The 16,178-nt window shown below is 40.2% G+C and overlaps 1 protein-coding gene across 1 annotated transcript in view; it reads left to right on the top strand.

The window, feature by feature from the left end:
- The first annotated feature begins 6,953 nt into the window (after positions 1–6,953).
- The window catches only part of LOC150081801 (SEC14-like protein 2), an 80,948-nt gene continuing 71,723 nt past the window's right edge, over positions 6,954–16,178 (top strand). Inside the window, exon 1 of the mRNA XM_090379680.1 lies at positions 6,954–7,005. The gene's annotated coding sequence lies outside the window, so the exon portion shown is untranslated. The remainder of the gene's footprint in view (positions 7,006–16,178) is intronic.

Below are 16,178 nucleotides of genomic sequence, written 5' to 3'. Positions count from 1 at the left end.
GAGGTTGATGGCTTTTAGCAGGCTTCCTGTAATGCCAAAGTATTTTTCCAGAATGTAGATGAGAGCTGGAATTGAGAGCTTATCATAAGCAGATGAAATATCAAGGAAGATGACGTCCAGCTGAGATGTACTGTTGAGAATAGTTTGAATTTTAAACAGGGTGTCTAGTAAGTTTGTATATGTAGATCTTTGGGGATCACGGTATGCAGATGTTTGGGTCTATGAGAGAAGCATTGGTCGATCAGTGCTGATAAGATAGCTTTTTCAAACACTTTTAATAGAGAGCAGCCCACTGAGATCGGTCTCAAGTCCTTAGGTTCCTTAGGGTTTCTTCTTTTGGGTATGGGTTGTACTCTGTAGTGATTCCATATTGTCGGGATTGATCCGGAATTTAATATCTGATTAAAGATTGACAGAAGACGTCCGTACTGCCTTTCAGTACGGACGTCTCGTTTATCTTTATAATTTGTCTGAATTATGTGTTTTAAATGTAATACAGTTAAAAATTTCTGGTTCTAGTTGAAGATCAACCTACAGTGGACTCATAGGGTGAGACTTTTCTAACTTTCTAGGGAAATATAATCAGATTTTTACGTTCTTTATCTATTTCCTTTGTTGGAAGACAGGTCACCATGCCGCTCACATGAGGTAATGGAGAGTGCTCCGATATAACGCGGCTGCCACGTTCAAATCTGATTCTTGACTTGAGAGGATCCACCAATTAGTGCTCTCTGGGCCGCAAGAGTGCCCCACCATTCTGTGTCTGCGGAACTAAATATACCATGTGCTCAATGATCCTCCCCCTTCCATAGCCATTCCGTGAAAGAGACAGATCTCTCTAATTATTGTCCCTGTAGTAAAATTGACTTTACCAGTGTGATTAGCGCCTCTGAAAACCATAAGGGGAAGTAAATCCGTTTTTCTAGGCGCATTTTTATAGCTAGGTGTTTCTCCCCTCCACAGCTGACAGAGCGGGAAAGCCCAAAACTCCCATAGCAAACCGTGTGCCTTCAAATTAAGCCACGAACTTGTGGTGGGCTTCATTTGCCATCATTTTCAGTGAGCTGTCCTACCATACACCCGATAATCCGAACTGTATCGGTTATCCGAAATTCGTGAAATGGAAGGAAGAATAGAAAAAAACAATGATCCCCAGGGCCAGAGTGACGACCCTGTTATTGTGGAACCCCAGGACGAAGCGGAGGACCCCCGTTCTGGATCCCAACTCACCAAGCGGAAAACCCACAATCAGTTGATCCCCAAGGTTGGGGTTGGGGTAGAGAATAGCCAGAAAGAGGCGCATCACAATAAACCCCAAAGAAGACAAGAGGGTACCATATATGAAAAGACGCTCTTTCTCCAAACCCCACTTGAGAACATTTTCGAGAAAAACTCAAATAGAGTGTCAGCAGCACTCACATCTGAGATTGTCACAATCTTCCACAAGATGGAGACAATCCTACATGATGAACACCTTGACAAAGAGAGAGCAACCACACGGCTACAGGTTTATATGGAATGAGGGGCAAGTCAAATGCCACAGCGCACCACGACATATTCTGATGAGCTGAGGACTCAACCTGCGACAACAATGGCTATCACAAACACCACCAACACCAAGTCCACACTGAGGAAGATGCTGGTCCCTATATCACATCTTGTGGTTCTTAAACCAACCACGGCTGACACTCTTAAAACTAGCAAAAAGGTCAAGAGGAAAGTCATTGACTCTCTGACAAGAATTCAAAACAGCCAAGATTAGAGCCATCAGGAAAACGCGTAACACTGGGGTAATAATCGAGACGTAAACAAAAGACGATGCCAACTTGATCATAAATAGTGCCAAGATACGGACTCTCTGCTGAGCCGCCTAGAGAAAAAGGCCCCTCAATTGTTATATTTGGCATAGACCCGGACCTCACCCCCACTTCCATCTGCGAGGAGATATACACACGAAACCTTCAACAATACCTACCAGATAGAGACCATGCAAACCTACTGGTGCATAAACACCAAAGCAAGAGCCAGAATGGCAACTCGATAAACTGGGTGGTTGGACTGGCCCCCGAGGCATGGAGGGTGATAACAAAAAAGAGAGGATATATATAAACTGGAGCCCCCACGTCTTCAGGGAACACATCGCGGTCCCAAAGTGCTTCCACATCGAAAGTTGCTAATAGAAACAAAATGCAGTTGTGCCCCCCCCCGTATCCACTGATTCAATTACCCGAGGGTTAACCACGGAAAAAAACCGAAGAAAATTTAATACGTACTACTTTAACCCCAGGGGCTCACATCTGGTGAGTATGGGCTTGGCACACCCAGGGTCCAGAGCTGGATATCATTCTCTCTCTCTCTCTCTCTCTCTCTCTCTCTCTCTCTCTCTCTCTCTCTCTCTCTCTCTCTCTCTCTCTCTCTCTCTCAGGGTAACTCGGAATTTTTTTTTTTTTTTTGGCTGGTGCAGCATAAGCCTCAGGCTTCCTTGCAGCATATGGCTAATAAGGGCGCCTCCGTAGCCAGGTGGGAAGGAGCAGCAGTGCGTAGCACACGCTACTTGATTAGACCGGGGTTCGAGCCCGTCACCGCCAAATATGGAGGATGCGGAAAGGTCAGGGAATGACCACTGCATATCCCCGGAGCAATATGGCCTTCGTTGCTAATGCTCCTAAAAACCAAATAACAACAACATGGCTAATAGTCCTGATAATATTCGCGTGTCCAATATGATGCTTCCCTTTATTTTATTTTTTACGTTGTCCATTTTAAATCTAATAGCTTCCCTTTATTTTTTTCAATGTCGCGTATGGTTTGATCACTAACATTATAATGGTTCTTTAGAGATTTAACGGAAACTTTTGAATAATTTGAAGTTTTTGTTTAATTTGAAAGTGCAACTCTTGCGTATGCCTATCATTTTCGCGATTTCTAAACAAAAAAAAAAAATAAATAAAAAATAATAGTTACTATAAAAAAAATAAAAAATAATTCCGACATCCTTGACATAAATAACGAAACAAAATTTGTCCTTTTGCGGTGCGACGGAACGCAACAATCGACGACGCGACGCATTAAAAAAAACTAAACATTTGGTCTTGAAGTGTCCCGGTTAATCCAATCCTGGTAAATAAATCGAAAGTCTGCTGTACTTTATCATTACCGTATTTAAGTTTGGTATTGTGTTACCGTGTGTTTAATTTATCAATTAAACTTTATTATACGTATGTGTGTACAAGAAAATCACGTTATATATGGGGTCAGCAGGGGTTCGCTTATATCCGCGGTTTCAGCCATCCACAGTAGGTCTTAGAAAGCATCCCCCACGGAAACGGGGACCTTACACGCCACATCTCTGCTACCTGAGAACAAAAATAAGAAGATATGTGAGCCTACTGGCCAGAGTCACTAGGAAAGACTGGAGCCTGAAGAAGAGGGCCCTTGGCGTCCTCTATAAGGCATTCTTTATTCCAGCACTAGTCTATGCAGCTGGAGCCTGGTACACAAAGACTGACTCAGCTGTCAACAAGAAAAAACTGGAGATGACACACCGATCGATATTACTCATAACGACAAGAGCTTGCTGAACTGTGAGCACCCACGCGCTCCAGGTCCTGGCGGGATGCCTTCCCCTGGACTTGGATATTGCGCGCTGGGGGTTGCTGTGCCAACATTCCAAAGGAAATATAGTCTCATATATAAGATTCAACGCAGACCCAGCAAATTCCAAAATCGCGGAGAACATACGGTTTGCACGACACATGAAATCACTATGGCAAAATCGCTGGAACCTACTAACAAAGGCTCTATTACTAAGAGGCTTATACCGGAAGTCGAACAAGTTTATCCACTCTCCCCGGTCTGGTTTTCGCCCGGACTCCAAAACCATCTACCTATTGACTGGATATGGCTCATTTAGAAAGAGACTATATGACTTCAGAATCTCAGCTACTCCACGGTGCTCCTGTGGACAGGAGTCCTGGGAGCACCTGGTCTACGAGTATGACCACGACGAGGACCTCAGATGTCAACTATACACCAAGATTCACTCGCTTCTACGAAACTAGGAGGACATCGTTCTGCAAGAAGAAGAGACCTACAAAGCATTCACACTTTTTGCACAAAATCTGTTCACGACAACGGACCCTACCCTCCCCTTGAGTGGAGGTATTCCAAAAGTTCACAAATACACGAATAGGACAATCAATCACGAGACAACAGCCATCCCTCAATGGCCCAGATTAACGGAAACACAACTAAGACCTGACTAAATTCAGAGAAACCCCTCTCTAAGGAACAACAGAAATAATGCCCGAAATATACTCCGGATATTTCGCACAGGTTTGGGAACTGACGGAGGAAAAACTACACACCTCACTGGAATGGACCCCAACCTGTGAAGCAACCAGGATCTGGTTGGTCCAGATTAGCGACAACAAATCTTATACAACCTACATAGTCCAAAACAAGGATGAAACTAGCACACTACTTTGAAAAGAAACCCACTGATAAAGATCAGGCAGTTGGTCTCCCTCTTGACCTCCTAAGCGAATGACAACAGGAATGGATTCCCAAACTGAGAGGCAGCCAGGTGTGTTAAGGTTGACCTTCTAAGCGACAACAAAGTGCTATGATATAACCGGACCAAGACATGGAAGAGACTTTCTTACCACAGACAAAGAAAACATACCAATAAAGACTGGAGGTAGGACATATGATTGTCCTCCACTGTGACAGTAACTGTGACTCCACTCATCAAAACACCACAGAAAACCAGAAGAACCTCATCTCGCCTTGTTGGGCACCTGTACTAAAGGATGTCATCCAAGTTGGTCATTTGACTCATCATACACTGTTTCTCAGTTGAATGGTGCTTTCTTTCCCTTCCCGTGGGGAGAGGGGGGATTTGCCGCCCCCACACTTCTCCCCTTCCCCAAATCTCTTCCCTCTGGTGGGGCACGGGTCTGCTCCACTGCAAACGCGGGACCATCCTCTTCATCGGCCCCTTACTTCCTTTTCTTCTCTCCAGTCTTCAGCCTCCCCCCCCCCCTTTACTGTTGACTTTCACGTTTTCAGCCCTACGCGTCCAAATTTAACTACATCAAAATTTCTTGCCCGACAAATTTAGGTATATAGAAAATATCATTTCAGCGCATAGCCCCTCGCAAGCTTCTAAATTATTCCAGCAAACGCTAACCGAGAGCATTTTCTTTTTCAGGTCCTAGCCACTGAATTCCCAGGAAAATAGGTGGCAGGACCCACCAGAGTACTATACATTACAGATAACACCCGGCCGGCCTCCCCGTGGCACGATATGGTAAGGTCGGGCAGAGGTGTATTGCTGAAAAAAAAAAAATAGTACCGGAACGCTCGTTCTCCAGAAGACTATATGATAACGCCACATCGACTGTACAGTAACTGAATCAGATTTCAGACTCACAGTTCAAAGAACAACCAGTTCTAGCACTCAGCTCATGGCGAATCAAAATGAAGCGTTCGCACGCATCACAGTATATCTCATTCGTTGGATCTCTTTATCTAACACATTCTACTTTAGTAAGAAGCGTACAAGTTTCGTTGCGAAATTTATATTTTTGTTTTTAAATAAACTTTTAAATAAATCTATTAATTTTAAAGATTACTATTAATATATATTTTTAGTAGCAACGGGTAAAATAGATATTTCTCCCTCCCCTTTGATTATGCCATTGTTTCATAATATTAGGTGTATAAATTTAATGATTTTCTATTATGACATTTAGAAAAAAGTACCGAAACGTCGTTCCCGTGCATTCCGATACTACTGACGTCGGGTTCCATTAGGGGCCCGGCGGCTAACAGGCCGGATGAACAAAGGGCACAACATGCTACATACCACATGACCCGTATACTTTTAAATCCTTGGCTTGTCCGATACAGTCTACATACGCGGAGATTGTAGAAATCGCAGGATCCGTTAGACCCAAACATACCTAAACATCATTGCTGACCAGGTACACCCTTTCATCGCAACAGTCTTCTCCTCTGACGATGCCTTCTTTCAGCAGGATAATACGCCATGGCACACTGCCCGGATTGTTCGAGACTGGTTCGCGGAACATGAGAAAGACTTCCAGGTATTGCCCTGGCCTCCAAATTCCCCAGACATCAATCCCATCGAGTATCTGTCCTTTTTCATTCAGAAAGATGGTGAAACGAAAGAAAATTTATGTTTCCTCAGATACAAACTTCCACAAAGCCTGCACATGAGACAAAGCAGTACTACGCCAGAGTTTACTATAATGTTGGCAATAGATTTTCTTCAGCATCCTCCGAGTTTTCGTCTCTGATTGGCCCTTCTTCATTCATTCATAACCCTACGTAGTATTTTCTTTGTCACATAACATTTCATGGCAGATTCAATTTTATCTGAATTAAACCACTCAACAACTGCTTCTTCCTCTTAAATATCAACACCTTTAGTCTGTCTTAAATCACATAAGACTTCATTATTAGTCTCGTCACTAGGAACTTCGTCTTTTGTAGGTACACGTAATATTTTCCGAACATATTTTTGTAAAGTTGTGCTTTTGATCGATGTCCACGATACTGAATTTCATAAACTGCACCCAATACTATCATATACTTCCAAAATGACAACCAATTTATATATACAGAATTTCTTTAAGATTCTGAATCACCCTTGGTCCATCGGTTGTATTAACGCTGTCACATTTGGTGAAAAATATTTCACAGAAATGTTCTCATCATATTTTTAAAACATTTAAATTTAAAAATAAATTATTGTAAGCGACATTTCGAGTCTACTGCATGATCAAAGCCGCGGATGGAAACAGTGGCGAAATTACAATTCATTGTTAAGAAATAAGTCCTTTTATCGACCTTCTGAGGAGGCTTCAAGGACTTGGAACCAGTTTCATGCTTCACTGTTTCTCGGTAGCGGTTAATTACGTACATATAAACTGAGCTGCTGGTTATTTTTACAGGTTGAACAAGAAAGGACGCATGAAGGTAGGTTCTTATATATGTTTCGTTGTAATCACAGTTGGTTGATAAATTCTGATTAGGGTAAAACTGGATGTCAGTGCACTTGCGAGTATTGTATTACACCATTCCAATACAAATAATGGAAACTCGTTTCTATTTACGATTACATGAGATTTCGAGCACTTTTTTTTAAGGAAAACCGTTAAGAATCTGATTACAGAGTATCGTAATATTCAGGGACATTCGTGTGATGTTGTGGCGGACCCCGGGGTTTCCTCCATTATCCGCTGTTGTTCATCTTGTGAAGAAGCGTGGATCGAAGCCGGCCATTTTTATGCAGTGTGCGTTCAATGTGTAAGTGTAATAATATGTTCTGTTGTCGGCCGGCACCTGGATCTTAGCAGGTGGGAAGCAGCAACACGTGGTCACCGCGTCCCACCCCCCATCCCCGCCACGTGGAGACGGACAAAGTCAAAGTATCAAAGTATTTTTTTTGTAGTTTACTGGCGGTTTCCAGGGTGTCCCCTATGTCCGCCGTTCGTTAAGCTTAATTGTGTGCCAGCAGAATCGTTTTTTTAGTTCATCTAATTAAAATTTAAGTTTAAAGTTAAGTTTAAAGTTGAAGTTTAGATCAAATCGTTTGAATGTGTTTTAGTTAATTTAAGTTAATGTTTAGTGTTTAGTTTTAGGTTAGGGTTAAGTTAAGTTTGAGTAAAGTTTAAGTTCTGTTGTGTGTTTAAGTTGAGTGTTAGTTAATTTAGTGGGCAAGTTTGGGTTTGAGTTAAGTAATTATGAAGCTGGTTTTGACATTAGTGTAGGTTCGGTTTAGGTTTAAATTTAAGTTATAGATGAGTTTAAGTTTAGGTTGTAGTTTAGGTTTAAGTTTAAGCTTAGATTTGAGTTACTGTTTAATTAAAGTTATAAGTTTAATTTATGGTTGATGTTTCCTAATTTAATTTAGTTTTAAGTTAAGCTGAAGTTAAGTCGGGTTTGAGGTAGAGTTAGGTTTAATTTAATTTTAGTTTAAGTTTAGGTTGAATGTAAGATTTAAGATTTGAGTGTGATTTATAATTATAGTAAGTATTTAGTGAGTGATAAGTACGCGAGCCTTTACGGAATTTAAGTTATCTATCGCGGTTACTATTTATAATTGTCATTAGTGTGTGTAATGTGTTGTGTATGTTGTTTGTGGCTGGCATCTGGCATTTAGCAGCAGGGGGCCGCGGAGAACTAGTCCCGACCCCCCGCTCCCGTACCGCGCCACGAGGAGGCAGCCAGATTCTCTTTTTTTTTTTTTTTTTTTTTTTTTCCTCCTTTCTCCCTTCCTTTAACATGGTTATAAGCTTAGTATTACGTGGTAAGCCATCCCACACTTGCAGGGCCCAATCCTGACCTAGTGTGAGGGATATCTAGGTATGTCACTTAGTCATTACGTGTTTATGGACCGTCCAAATGTAGTAGATCCCACACTTGCAGGGCCCAATCCTGACCTAGTGAGGAAGATACTAGTGTTGACACATGATTTGGACTGTTCAATTGTGATGGATCCACTCTCGCAGGGCTCAATCCTGACCTAGTGCGGTGCCTCATGGTGAGTGAAAGTCTGTATTTACATGGTTTAATATCCATTTTGGCAAAGGCCCTGGCATTTTCGAGCCCATGCTGGTCTGGTGAGTTGATGGTAGTTTAGGGCACATATTGAAGACACATATTGATGACACTTAAGCGTGAGTATTGCCCAGAGTGGCATGTCCATTTGTGGTGGACCACCACGTGGTTCCAGTTTAATGACGCACATCACAGTGTGGATTGAGTCCCAGTTCGTCTAGTCCAACCAGTCAGTTCTGATTGTTCCCTTGTATCGCCTGTCTTCTTTTGAAAACGCGCTCCGCGAAAGTCGATACCTGTTTATAGTGTTCCTCAGTAGCAACCAACCGTGGAAAGTCACTTGTATCAAAGACGTTGGTTTCGAGTTGAAGGGGAAGCCTGTAATCCGTGTAGTAGGGACACTCCAGGATGATATGTTGGACCGTTTCCAGGCCCCCACACTTACAGCACGGGGTAGCTGATAATCCCAGTGCGTTTAGCCTCGAGTTCAGGCTGCCATGACCACTAAGGAGGAATGTTAGGTAGAGTCCCGGATTAAACCACGATCTTATTTGTTTGGTTATTTCCGCCGCTTGAGGTAGGAATAGATGTGTTGTCCGCCCCTTGCTGTCATTGGTCCAGCTCTCTTGCCAGTCTATGACGTATAGTTCCCGTAGTCTCTCGTTGTCTTTTTTAATTGTGAGGTTTCTATCTATTTGGTATCTTTCAAAAATAGATATGATGTTCCTACTTCGGCAATATTGGAGATAGGTATTTATGACCTCAAATTTAATTGGGAGCTTTCCGCTAATTATCTGTAGTGCTGAGACGGACAGGATCTTTTATCGTCTTGCTGCATCTACATAGGACAAGTCCCAAGCAGATGCAATAGAAGAAGAATAGTATTAGTATTAGTAACGGCTGCATGGTGCAAGAAAGCCTATGGCTTATGCTGCACCAGCCAAAAAAAAAAAAAAAAACAATCCGAACAAAACAATGATAAAAATAAATAAATAAATAAATAAAATAAATAACTAAATAATAATAATTAATTAATAAATAAAATAAAATATAAATAAAAAGGAAATTAAACCTATCATCCTATGCGCTTCCTTTACCCGAAAGTACTATCCAGATGACCTTTGAATTTCCCCAAACTGTCGGCCTCTACCACCCATGAAGGCAACTTATTCCAGTAATTTATAACTCGCTGGCTAAAATAGAACTTCCTGCAGTCCAATCTAAACATTTCCCCCCGTAACTTGAATTTATGTCCCCTAGTTCTAGCATCATTTATAATCTTGAAAATTTCGTCCTCATTCATTTTACTGATGCCTCTCAGAGCCTTAAACACCTCAATCAAATCTCCTCTAAGGTGTCTAGTTTCCAAACTCTGCAACCCACATATTCGAAGTCTTTCTTCATAAGGACGCCCTTTTGCCGATCTCACCAGGCGAGTTACCCTTCTTTGCACCCTTTCAAGAAGCTCGATGTCTTTCTTTAGGTGCGGTCTCCATACTTGAACACAGTATTCCAAGTGTGGTCTAACATAAGCCTTATATAATGGGATTATCACGTCCCTATCTCGACTTGCAAAAGTTCGGTAGATCATCGATAGGACACCATGGGCCTTCCTTGCAACCTGTTTACAATGCTCAGAGAATTTCATGTCTGACCGTATCGTAACACCCAAGTCCCTTTCCTCCAGTATTGGGTTTAGTTGAACTCCACCAAGTGAATAAGTTTTTTTGGGATTACTGTTTCCCAGGTGTAATACCTTACACTTTGTTGGATTAAAGCACAGCTGCCATTTTTCTGACCATTCTTGAAGTCTATCTAGGTCTTTCTGAAGAAGCTCAGCTTGACAGTGATCATTAACTACTCTACCAATTTTAACATCATCTGCAAATTTAGACATCACGCCCTCTATCCCTTCATCAATATCGTTTATGAACGACATTGATGAAGGGATAGAGGAAATTAAACCTATAAAAAGGAAATTAAAAACAACAGTGGTCCTAATACTGATCCTTGGGGAACCCCACTTCTTACATCAATCCAATCTGAGGAATAGCCATTTATCACAACCCTCTGCCTCCTGCCCTGAAGCCATCCTTCTATCCATCTAAGGATTTTCCCAGTGATTCCAACCTGTTCCAGCTTATAAAGCAACCGCTCATGTGGGACTGAGTCAAAAGCTTTGCTGAAACAATGTCGAAATTATTCCCTAAATTCAGCTCGTGAGTGACCCTTTCGAAATAGCGAACCAGATTTGTTAAACATGATTATCCCTTTACAAAACCATGCTGAGTATCCTTGAGAATTTCAATTCGATCCAAATGATCCTGAATTCCACCCTTGATCATTGCCTCCATGATTTTCCCTACTACTGAAATCAGACTGACAGGTCGATAATTTCCAACTTCACTTTTAGAGCCACCCTTATGTATGGGAGATACATTTGCACTTTTCCAATCCAAGGGAATCTCCCCAGAGTCTAGTGATGCTCGAATAGAAAAGGTATTTAGGTTAGAGAAGTATGGGAATTGGTTGGGACAGAATATAAAAGCGAGGGTCAACAGATGGATCCATCGGTAATAGAAGAGTATAATAATGGGACTAGTCGGCTAAAAATCCTACAAGCGTCTTATCCATAACAAGACTACTTTTCTTTTAAGTTTCATGGGGCGCCACAAAACAAAACAAGTTAGGTAATCGAGGGTTTAGTGCCAAACAACGTTAACTACAAAATTGCATTTTTGTTTTGAGACAACTTTAGTTTTACTTTATACAAATGCCAATGCATATCATGTCATAGAAATGTATCTGTCTAATACTTTACAAGTTAGCTTGGGCTATAAGCACATTTTCGGCAAACCAAGAAAAATGTCAAAATGACTCTTTCTTGGTTAATTACAAAAACTTTTACTACAAAATGACTTTGTAGTAAATTTTATTTTTCTGTGATTAACAGAATAGAATAGATGTGAACATGGTTATTCCTTATCAATTAATTACAAAGACTATAACTTTATAAAACACTTAAAACTCAGCCGTTCAGATCGATTACAATTGTATTGCAATGGTTTGGTTTGGTTTCGATTTTTGTGGCGCATGAGCAGTTCAGACTATAATGAGCCGTATTAAAATGGACATCTCTTATTGAGATCACTTTGGGACCCAGCTAAAGTGATAACAATAACTGAAGAAAGAAGAATGCGCCATTCAGCGCTAGTTATTGATGCCGAAGGGAAATGTGGACGGAAAAAAAAACATGAAAATCAAACAATACTTTAATTTCACTGTCCACTATTTCTTCGAGACAGTCTGTAACGTTTCTGTAAATCGATACAAACCATTAAAAACTAATGATAGATATTAGAAATAGATTAATGGTCTACTATAAAACAGTGATTGGTAGGAGTACAGGTACAGTACTTTCAATATCGTCGAGTAACACATCAACAACCGTACGAAGCAATATAAGTAGCCCACGCAAAGTGTTGGAGTTCAAGAACAAATCGGAATGTTGCGAAATTGGTTCCATTGCACATACGTAAACCGAGATATGGCAAAAAAAAAAAAAAATGATTACAATAAACGTTTTCTTTTATGGGTTACTAAACGTCTGATCGAGACTTCATAAAATAAAAGTAATAACATTATAAAAGTAATAACGTCATTACAATAAGTGTAGCGCTCTGTATTTATTACTCTCCTCACCTATACTTTTTTTTAAGTCTCTGTCTGTCTAAAATAGAGATACTACTTTCATGAGTGTTACGTAACAATACATGCACACACTGTCTAAAGCTAACATTAAAACTCCACATAAACACTACATTTAATCTATGACTTTCTGTTTTTACATACAAATTGGATGGGAAAAAGAAATAATAATTGCTGGCTCTCTGCTTGTCCGATTTTATGAAATTTGGAAATCGGCCGAACAAATACTGCTAAAAGATAGAAATAAAAAAATTCGTGAAAATCCGTCCACTGGGAGTCGAGTTCTAACTTGCGGACAGACGGACATTGTGAACACAATACAATAAATACCCACGCATGCGAACGCGAATAAAAAACAGTTGGAATTATCGGATGGATACAACAAAGGGGTTGCACACGTGGATGAACAAATCTGAGTACAGGAGATGTGGAAGACTTCTATATGAAAATTGCAATAATAAAATATTCTCTTAGAATCAAATCAAATTATTATATTAGGGTTCAACATAATTTAACACATAAACCCTTATTTGTGTCTGTAAATTGCGTGTGTTCTCTGGTCGATTTGCTGGACTTAAAAAACCCAGTTTCTGAGGAAAAAACCGTGCTATCTACGCCTGAGACCAACTAACTCAGCCACGGAGTGAAAAAATTCCATTCCTCGCGTCATCGACGGGTTTCGAAATCGGGCCTTTTCACCCTGTGTGGAGGAGGTACCACTGCGCTACCGCGCAGACATTCTCTTAGAATCATGTATATGTAGACACGTATATTATCTTTTGTAGGACGGCACTGAACGTTAGTTCATCTCCTCCCGAATACCGGGATCCCGGTAATTTTTTTTCCGGTATTCAAATCCCGGTATTGATACAAAAATACCGGTTTTTCGGTACTAATTTAGAAAATAATTATCCATGATTTATTCACATAACGGTTATAAAATCGACAACAATAAATCATTAATATTGCTGAATTTGCAAATGAGGGATTGTTATACACAGTACAAATGCAACGGAAACCTGAAAACGTCGTGAAACTAAGACAAAATCTTACAAATATATTTCTATTAGTAAGTATAGTGTGTGTGGAAGTAAAACACTTAAGGAATAACGAAAACATCATTGCAGAAATATTTCCATCAGTGGCAGTAGGCCTGGAAGGGCAATTAAGGAATATGGTGAACAAAGATATGGCAGGTGCGGAAGGGTTAAAATTAAAATCTTCTGAACAATAGTTTAATCCCTCTATTACTTGAGGATGCGACACTAGTGCATTTTGGGAAAGGGTGTCGGGGTATGGAGCAGTTCAAAGGTATTGTGAACAGGTGATCTTGAGGTAAAAGATGAAAGCGTTTCGTTGTTTGGGAAAAATATTCTGTTTTTCCGACCAAAGGAAAAAGGGCGAGTTTAAAGAATAACACTGATTGGGTCAGGTTGAAATTAGATAGGGAGAGATACGTAAGTGCGTGCAAACCCTTCTGGGATTTGCACATAAGCTTGAGTATAAAAAAGTAGTACAAGGGGCGATTGTAACTTGCAATCAATTCAATAAAAAAATAAGGAAATAAATAAGGTGCTCGCACCGAAAAGGGGACTTGTGGTTGTTAAGTCCTCTGAACTGTGTTGTTTTGGAAATGGTACTTAGATAAAGTGGGAGATTAATTTATAGTAAGTTTGAAGTTGAAGAAACAGGAGAAATAAGGAAAGGTTTAGTATTGAGTTGGTTTATTGGTTGAAGTTGTAAACAAAAATTGATATCGCTAAATTAAGAGAGATTACGTGGAATTGTTAGCATTGAGTTAGCGATTTATGGATTGCTGTTGTGAAGAGAGAATTGATATTGATGATTAAGAGAAATATGAGGAAGCGATTAAGATTGAATTAGTTTAGTGTTTGAAGCTGTAGAGAGAGTTGAGATTGTTAATTGAGAGAAATTTTATGGAAATGATAGCATGTATTAACAGATTAAATGAGAAAAATGAATAGATTACATGCAAATGAACACCAGTTATGTATTGTAAGTAAATTAGTATGATAAATAACTTTTGTTTTATATTTGTGTCATTGCTCTTGAGAAACTGACAGCTCACATAAAATATATATATATATATATATATATATATATATATATATATATACGATATATAATATATATACACGTGTGTGCGGGGGGGGGAGAAGAAGTTCCCTCAGCTCCTGGAAATTCTCATTTTTTAATGCAGTCAGGTAGCTTGTGGGGGCTTAATGCTTGAGGGGAGTTGCTGTACGAAAAATCATAACAATGGCCACTGACGGCAATACTAAGGTAGAGAGAGGGAAATGAAAATTAATAAATAAATAAATAAATAACCCCCCTACAACTTAGATTTGGTTTCCTCACCAAGCTTAGCCGTCAGTCCCTTTCTTTCGTTAATGCCGATGTAGTGCCACAAAAAGTCAAAAAGGAAATAAGATTTTTTGAAGATGAGGGAATAAGGGGGGAGGGGTTAAACTGCAACTCGTCTACGACTATCTCAGTACAAAGCACCAACCAGCACAGAATCCAAAAGGACGTTTTCTGCGCTAATTAAATAATATTATTATTATTAAATCCGTTTATTAAAAATAGCAAGTGTTTGCTTTCACCCCTTATACACAGCCGACCGGCTAGAAGGGTGTACAAAATGCAAGAATTGCAATTATATACAATATAAGAAGGGTGTACAAAAGCAAAAATTACAATTATTTACAGTATTTACAATATAAGAAGAGTGTACAAAAATGCACGAATACAATTATTTACACAAGTGCGTATATTTACCATATTGTTTACAAATTCACTCATTGTCAAGATTATAGTTGGAGTAAGCTGTGCGCTTCTGAGATGCTCTTCACTCTGTACTGCTTGCTTTCGGAGTATTTCACAGGGTCTAATGTCAATGAATTGAAAAGGTTCACTGTGTTATTTGGGAAGAAATTCTTCAGACAGCACAGGTTGCACAGTATAGAATGCAACGGTAGGTAGGGACTGTCATTACTGCGTCCAGCACGTGGAGTAGAGATAAGTCCTCGAAGACTGGGGGCGTCAATCACATCGGTAAGCATCTGAGAAAGAAGAAGAATATTCCTGGATGCAATGTGAATTCTCCAGGGAGTGATGTTTAAGTTGGTGTATAAAACAGCCCTGGAGATGGTGAAAGCATTGCCCGTGACCCTGTTCATCCATCGCATTACCCAGTACTCGACTGCGAGGAATCTATTTATGTACAACGTCGGGGCAGAAGACCAGATTGGTGATGCATACAGTGCGATAGGTTGTAGGCACCGCTGGACGTATCCACCGACTGCATCGACGTGTAGTAACCCCGTCAGCTCTTGTCGAATTGCCCACATCGCTGAAAAAGTCTTAGTTTTCATGGTCGAGAAATGGTTTCGAAAAGTGAGGCCCTCGTCCCAAATCAAGCCGTGGTCGGTGTGAGACTTCACTTTCCTTATCTGCACTCCGTTGTGATAGGCTGTGATGTCATGTTTTATTCTCTTTTTTGTAAAGGTAAGTTGAGCTGATTTTGATGCATTTATTTCGAGACCTATTTGCAGTAGATATGCTACAAGGCTGTCGATCAGGACGGAGACTCGCTGATTAGTCAGGCGAGTTTGTTCAGCTTCTTTAGACGTTATGTATAATTTGAGGTCGTCTGCATACGATGAGAAATCAGTATACCTTGCGAGGAAGGGTTCAAGGGCAGCGGCGAACAGTACACAGGTACAATATGTACGAAAATTAGATCCAGTTTAAAGGTTAACACTATTGAGTTTCTTAAGAACTCACTTTATTCGGACAGGTAGTGTGGATGTTTGTTTTTTTGTTTTTAGAATAACTGTATGTTTCATAATTTTTGCTGG

The sequence above is a fragment of the Mastigoproctus giganteus genome, chromosome 8 (genome assembly GCF_048544385.1).
Source record: "Mastigoproctus giganteus isolate SK-2022 chromosome 8, ASM4854438v1, whole genome shotgun sequence".
In the NCBI taxonomy this organism is placed as follows: Eukaryota; Metazoa; Arthropoda; class Arachnida; order Uropygi; family Thelyphonidae; genus Mastigoproctus; species Mastigoproctus giganteus.
Note: the sequence above shows the minus strand (reverse complement) of the source record. Positions and strands in the feature narration are given on the sequence as shown.